The sequence below is a fragment of the Mesoplodon bidens genome (assembly GCF_964165515.1).
Source record: "Mesoplodon bidens genome assembly, contig: HAP1_SCAFFOLD_381, whole genome shotgun sequence".
In the NCBI taxonomy this organism is placed as follows: domain Eukaryota; kingdom Metazoa; phylum Chordata; class Mammalia; order Artiodactyla; family Ziphiidae; genus Mesoplodon; species Mesoplodon bidens.
Genome location: NW_027671976.1, coordinates 443,464 through 450,874, shown reverse-complemented (window position 1 = coordinate 450,874; position 7,411 = coordinate 443,464).

Sequence of the window (7,411 nt, the reverse complement as noted above, 5' to 3'; positions counted from 1 at the left end):
GGACCAGAGATGACGTTAGCCCAGAACTGAGAGCTTGGCATGAGATGGTGTCAACCCCACCTAGAGCTCTGGCATAAGTTATGACCCAACCCAGCTCTACAGAGAGCTCTGCATGGAATCTTGTCTCAGCCATAATAATGTGATTCTGTTTTTCATTTGGTTTTCTTCTTTGCTTAACTTTCCCTGGCCACTCTGACAAACAAAATTTCAGGCAATCTTGGGCCACTCACTAACTTTATTCCATCTAATGTTATCCACATTCCCAAGAAAATTACTAACAATAAAGGGGGAAATTTGGAACATGGTGAGTTTTAAGTGCCTGAAATATACAGTTAACTGAATCCAGTTAAGTAGCAAATTCTTTGGATCTCAAATATGCCAGTAGAAGAGCAGACTAAGCTCAATTTAATGTACTCTTACTGGAGACACATGTAAATTCTGGGTCAATTTTGAAAAAGTTAAAAGCACATAGCTGAGATTAAAAGAAAGAAAGGAACACCTGCATGTTTCCGAAAGTAACAGAGAAATGAAATCCAGAGAAATAAGAGCAGACTGATGTGTATGGGTTCCGTTCCTTAGTATAGGCCTTATGTAAATAGGGGCTGGAGCTAGAAATCTAACATTACCTTGAGGCCAGGAATTTAGACTCAGAATGGAACAATATTGAGAAGTTAGTACAGATATCCTACAGAAATTTCATGAGGAACTGCTTAGTCCATTAAGAGGGCCAAGGGAGGTGGTGAGGAAGATTGATATCTCTTGAAAACCTTCAGGTACAGAAAACATCAACACCTCTGAAAAGTAGGCCTGTCCTTCCCAGAGTTGTGATGGCCAGGTTGTCACTAACCTGTAAGGCCCTGTAGGAATCAGAAACTTCAAGGAGAGTAACTCAAAGAGAAACAGATGCAGGATGGGTGTGGCAATAAATCCTAGGACCCTATCAGAAACAAAATTAAAACCACTCTAGAGGGAAATTTTAACAAACCAGGGCAGAGAGTATCCTAACCAGAAGAGAATAATAATTCTGAGGAAGTTACTTTACTTATTTAAGTAATATTCAATGCATTTCCATGGCCAGGACCTTTTGAAGAATTCTAAAACATATACAAACAATTCATTTACATCTTATATATCCCACCATCCAGAGCCAAATTCACTTAAGAACTGTACTGGTGGAAATTGGGCAGCACTATGGAGAAAATAAAAAGGTGTTTACCATCAAAAAACATGAAGGTAAGAAAGATAATGTCTAATTTTTTAATTATCCTGTGGTTTCTTGAAATCCTTTGGAAACCCAAAATAGAGAAACCTAGGAGGAAATGAAGATTTAAATATTTAGAGATTTATCAACTCATCTATAAAAGCTTTATTAATCTCTTCTTTTAATAACATTCCTGAGAGGTATAAATGTGTCCAGTGATAGGGTTGAATAAGCCTGAGAGAATTTCAATTGTTTACTATTCTTGGTCAGCTCTTCAGGAGCATCTTGATTTTCATGGCCTCATCCAACAAAAGCAGGATATTTTACAGAAAGTCCTGGGCCACTTTTTGGCTTGCTTTTGTGTTTATGTTTTTGGTTTTTTCACATCGGGCGGTACATTAGGCTACCTATTGCATACTCCCTCATTCATGCATGCATTCATTCAAACAATATTGACTGAGTTGAGGCATTTAATTAATACTCAATAAATGATGTTTAGATGAATGAATGCGCTTTTTATCGAAGTAAGTGTAAGTACTGAGAAAAATTACAGAATGTATGATCCCAGTCCCACAAAAGCTTATAACTGTGTTGAGGATATTACAGATGCTGATGAAATAACTAATATATCATATTGGACAGTTTCTAACTTCAAAAATGAGTTTTTATAAATAATCAGAGCCTAAGGAGGACAAAGAAGGGGCAGTTCATTATGGGTTGAATCTATCAATAAATGTACATTTCAGATGAGATTTCAGATTGACCTCAAAGAAGAGGACTTAGATATATGAACAGAGAACAAAAAAGGCATGGTGATAGCATGTGCATAGATAGTGTGGCCAATATTTATGTTCTTCATTAAAGATAGTCAGAGATAACCCAAATGTAACTGTTTCCATGGGTCCATTCTCAGTATCCAAAGAAAACGGCAAATCCTATCTCAGTAAAACTAATGAAAAACACAGTCTTTAACAAAGAGATTGTGAAGGAAAGGGGGAGAGAAAGGCTTGCATCCCACACCACACAACAAAACTTATTGAATTATTTAATTTTCTCCCTCTGAAAATTTCCTCTCCCTCTCTCTGTACGTGTCTCTTCTCCCACATCTGGCCATACTCTACCAGCCATCTTTCCAGATCTTTCCAGAACTCTCCATCCTAGTTTCATTAGGCCACAATTTAAACATCTCACAGGTCTCAAGGATGCATCCCCATCACTTATTCCACAAAGGCAAACAAAGGACACTTCTCAGGATCACGTTTCTTTGAAGGAAGAGGTCATGAGGAGTGATTATAAATAATATAAGGTGGAGAGCAGTGACTTAAAATACCATTTTTCACCTTAGAATGTGAATACAGGGAACTTTGGGAAACTAGAAAATCTAGAAAGGATTCACTGATAATTATTTATGTTCAATGAATAAAATAAAATGTAATAATATGGCTAAACTCTGACAGATTAACTTTTTCAAAAGTTGCTTTCACACACCTTAACTATTGGGATGTTTGATAAACACACCTTTCCTTCTTTACTTTCTTCTTTCTTTGCAGATACTGGCACCAAACTTTCAAACAATAAGAACCTTCCCATAAGTCCCTTGCCAGGCAAGATTAAGGTATAACAATCCAAACAAATTTTTGAAGAAGATAACTGGTTGAAAGCACAGGAAAAGAGCTGGGTTTCTCTTATTCAACAGTCACATAATGAGTAATGTGCGAATTGGTTTAAAAAGTCTTTCTGCATGAGGGGCTAAGGTTAAGATTAAAACTTCTGAGGCCAGAAGAGCAAAATGACTACAAGAATACACATATTTTCAAGAGCTGCCCTTTGGATGTCAGGGATTGATTTTTCCCACTATTTTTTCAGCAACCCAACTGGTGTCTTTATTAAATGACATAAGAGAATACAGTGTGGCCAAGAAGGCTTAGATCTCCTTAGCCCCAAGTCAGATATTCTCCAGTGACTGTCCACTCAAATGAAAAAGAGAGATTTACAAGAGGAAACTGGATACAACTGAGTGTACTTTAATTTTACCTGAATTACTTATTTTGTTTTCAATTTTCCACTGAAGTGCCTACATTAATATACTTTGAAGAACATTTCCTTAAGTTGAAGTATTCATTCAGTATATTCATTTACTATAATTTAGAAAAGCCAAATGATTTAGGCAAATTCATTTCTATATTGCCACAACAGTGTATTGTGAACTAAGTGACACCTGGCAGTTCTTTACTCAGATACTAACTCAATTAGAAGGCAGAACAAGGATACCTACCCATTCAGGGAAGGAAAGGTCACTTAGCCTCTGTAGCTGTCTTAGGTCTCTTATCATCACAGTAACAAATTGAAGACTAAAAACCATATGATCATCTCAATAGATGCAGAAAAAGCTTTTGAAAAAACTTCAATATCCATTCCTAGTAAAAACTCTCCAGAAAGTGGGCATAGAGGGAACATACCTCAACATAATAAAGGCCATATATGACAAGCTCATAGTTAACATACTCAATGGTGAAAAGCTGAAAGCATTTCCCCTAAGATCAGGAACAAGACAAGGACGCCCACTCTCACCACTTTTATTGAAGGTAGTTTTGGAAGTCCTAGCCACAGCAATCAGACAAGAAAAGTAAATAAATAAAAGGACTCCAAAATGGAAAGGAAAAAGTAAAACTGTCACTGTTTGCAGATGGCATGATACATAGAAAATCTGAAAGACACCATCAAAAAATTATTAGAGCTCAAAAATGAACTTGGTAAATTTGCAGGATACAAAATTTATATATAGAAATCTACTGTATTTCTATACACTAACAGTGAACTATCAGAAAGAGAAATTAAGGAAGCAATCCCAGTTACAATCATGTAAAAAAGAATAAAATACATAAGAATAAATCTGCCTAAGGAGGTAAAAGACCTGTACCCAGGGAACTATACGACACTGATACAAGAAATTAAAGATGACACAAACAGCTGGAAAGATATACCATGGTCACGGATTGGAAGAATTAATATTGTTAAAATGACCATCATACCCAAGGAAAGCTACGGATTCAATGCAGTCTGTATCAACATATCAAGGGCATTTTCCACAGACCTAGAACAAATAATTTTAAAGTTTGTATGGAAACACAAAAGATCCTGAATAGTTAAAACAGTCTTGAGAAAGAAGAACACAACTGGAGGAATCATGCTCCCTGGCTTCAGACTGTGCTACAAACCTACAGTAATCAAAACAGTATGGTACTGGCACAAAAACATCGATCACTGGAACAGAATAGAGAGCCCAGAAAGAAATCCATGCACTTATGGTCAATGAATCTATGACAAAGGAGGCAAGAATATGCAGTGGAGAAATGTCTGGGCTTCCTTAGGGATGGTTTCATCAAATTTGTTTTCTTAAATGGACCATACTTTTCCATGTCTTTGTATACCTTGTGATTTTTTTTGGTTGAAAATTTGTCTTTCAAATATTATAATGTGGTATCTATGGAAATCAGATTCTCCCACTTTCCCAAGGTTTCCTGGGCTTTTGATTGTTGAAGGCTATAGTAGTCTGTTTGTTTAGGGACCTTTCCAAACTATTTTTGCAATGACTGTTTTCCTTATCGTATGTACGCACTGAAGTCTCTGTTCCTTTACTTCATGTTTAACTAATGTTTTGACAGAGATTTCCTTGAATTCCTGCACCTAAAACAAACAAAAATAAATATACACAAGCACATCCACATGCACACTCAAAACCACACACCTCTGCCCATTGTGCAGATTGCTGGATCACTCCTTCAACATTTAGCTGACCTGCACTGAGTTCAGTGCTCAGCCCATGGTAAAAGCTTAGAGACTCCTCTGGTGTTTTCAGAATATGCATCTTATCTTGAGTATGCATGTGGCTTTCTTAATTTCTCTGGACACATGTGTACTTTCTGTAGGTTCTAATTTCCCAAAGAATGTCCCCCAACTTTGGCTCCTGCATCTCATGGGGTCTATTGTATTTCAGTGCACAGTCTTCTGTCCCAGCCATCTGTGCTTTGTTAGTTCACCTTGCACTTCTTTTGAGCAATGACCGCTGCTTTTCCAGACTGTGTTCCGAGTTAGCTAAGACACAGATAAGCATCTTGTGTCAGTCCTTCAGGTAGCTCCCAGAGAGGTTAGAACAGATACACAGAATAATCTGACAGTACGGTCTCTTCTGCTCCCTCCTCAAGCACGATTGAGGGTCCCATACTAGGAATGGTCTGCTGCTACTTTAAGACTATCACTGCATTAAGACTCCACCACTTTAAGACCATCACTACACTAACAGTGGATGGGGCGAGGGCAAGTAAAAATGCCACAAAGCTTTCCTGCCATTTTCAAATTGCCTCTTCCCTGGTTCAGTATGAGTTTGGTTGCTATAAATCTTTGGCTGATTTCAGGACTAAGAGAAATTCAAAGAACCCCACAGCAAGAGACAGTAAATCAAACTCTCAGAAGCCAAAAGACACAGAAAGAATCTTTTCTCACAAAGGAGAAAGAAAAAAGACATTTGTTACAAAGCAGGGATCCTCAAAAAGATTAGAGCTAATTTCCTGTATGAAACCACGGAAGCAAGAGGCCAGACATATTTAAGGTGCTGAAAGAAAAAAATTGTCCACCCAAAATTCTATATTTGGCCAAACTGGTTTCAAAACTTAGGGAGAAATGAATGCATTCCCAGATGAACAAAGGCTGAGGGCGTTTGTTTTACAACTTCCTACCACTGCCCTATGAGAAATGCTAAATTGAACCTTCAGGTTGAAATCAAAGGACACTAGACAGCAACACGAAGCTATAGAAAGAAATAGAAATCTCCAGTAAAGATAAATACATGGGCAAATACTAAAGCCAGTATTGTGTTATTGGCTTGTAACACTACTTTTTATTTCTTACATGATTGAAAAAACAAATGCATAAAATAATCATAAATACATGTTATTGGGCTCACAAAGTATAAAGGTGTAATTTGTGACAACAATAATGTAAAGAGGAGAACGGAACTGTAGAGGAACAGAGTTTCTGTGTGCTACTGAAGTTGGTTTCAATTGAAATTATATTGTTTTAACTTTAGAATGGTAAATGTAATCTTCTTGATAACCACAAAGAAAATATCAATAGACTATATGCAAAAAGAAATGAAAAGGGAATCAAGAGTTCACCACAAGAAAATCGGCTAAGCACAGAAGTCAGTAATGGAATAAATGAGGGGCAAAAAATGCATAAGACATACCGAAAATAAGCAGGAAACAGACAGAATTAAGTTCTTCCTCATCAGTAATTTTTGAAAAAGTAAGTGGATTAAGCTCTCCAATAAAAAGATGAACATTGGCAGAATGGACTTTAAAAACAACCATAATCCAAGTACATGCTGTCCTCAAAAAACTCACTTGATTTCAAAAGATACAAGTTGCTTGAAAGTTAAAGCATAGAATAAAATATCCCATGCAAATAGTAACAAACAAGAAAGAAAGAGAGACAGAAAAAGAAAGGAAGGAAGGAAGGAAGATAGATCTGGGATGGCTATGTTACTATCACATAAATTAAACTTTAAATCAAAAACTATCACAAGAGGAAAAGGAGGCCACTATATGTTGATAACAAGTTCAATCTATCAAGAAGATATAACAACTATAAACAAATATGTACCAAACAACCCCCCAATATGTGAAGCAAACATTGACAGAATTGAAGGAAGAAATAGATAGTTCTAAAATAATTGGAGATCAATACCTTGCTTTCAATAATGGATAACACATCTAGACAGAAGATCAGTCGAGAGGTATGGGGACTGAATAACACATTTACCCAATGAAACCTAACAGCCATATATAGATCACTGCACTCAACAACAGCAGAATACACATTTTTCTAAAGTACACATGGAACATTCTCCGGGAAAGACCATATGTTAGGCCACAATACAAGTACCAATACATTTTTAAGAAATTGAAATCATACAAAGTATCTTCTTTAGCCACAGGGAAATGAAGGTAGAAATCAATAACAGAACCATTGATAGCCATTTCCCCTCATGCCTGCCACACATGATATAAAGCAATGAAGGGAAAAACATAATTTACCATTTAGAAAAGTGGGAAAGAGGACATACCATTGACACAGGGTGTGTGCTGCTTCCCGTTGTCAGGGATAGAAATACATTAGCATCATTTATTCATTAGTGTGTTAATTTCTTGG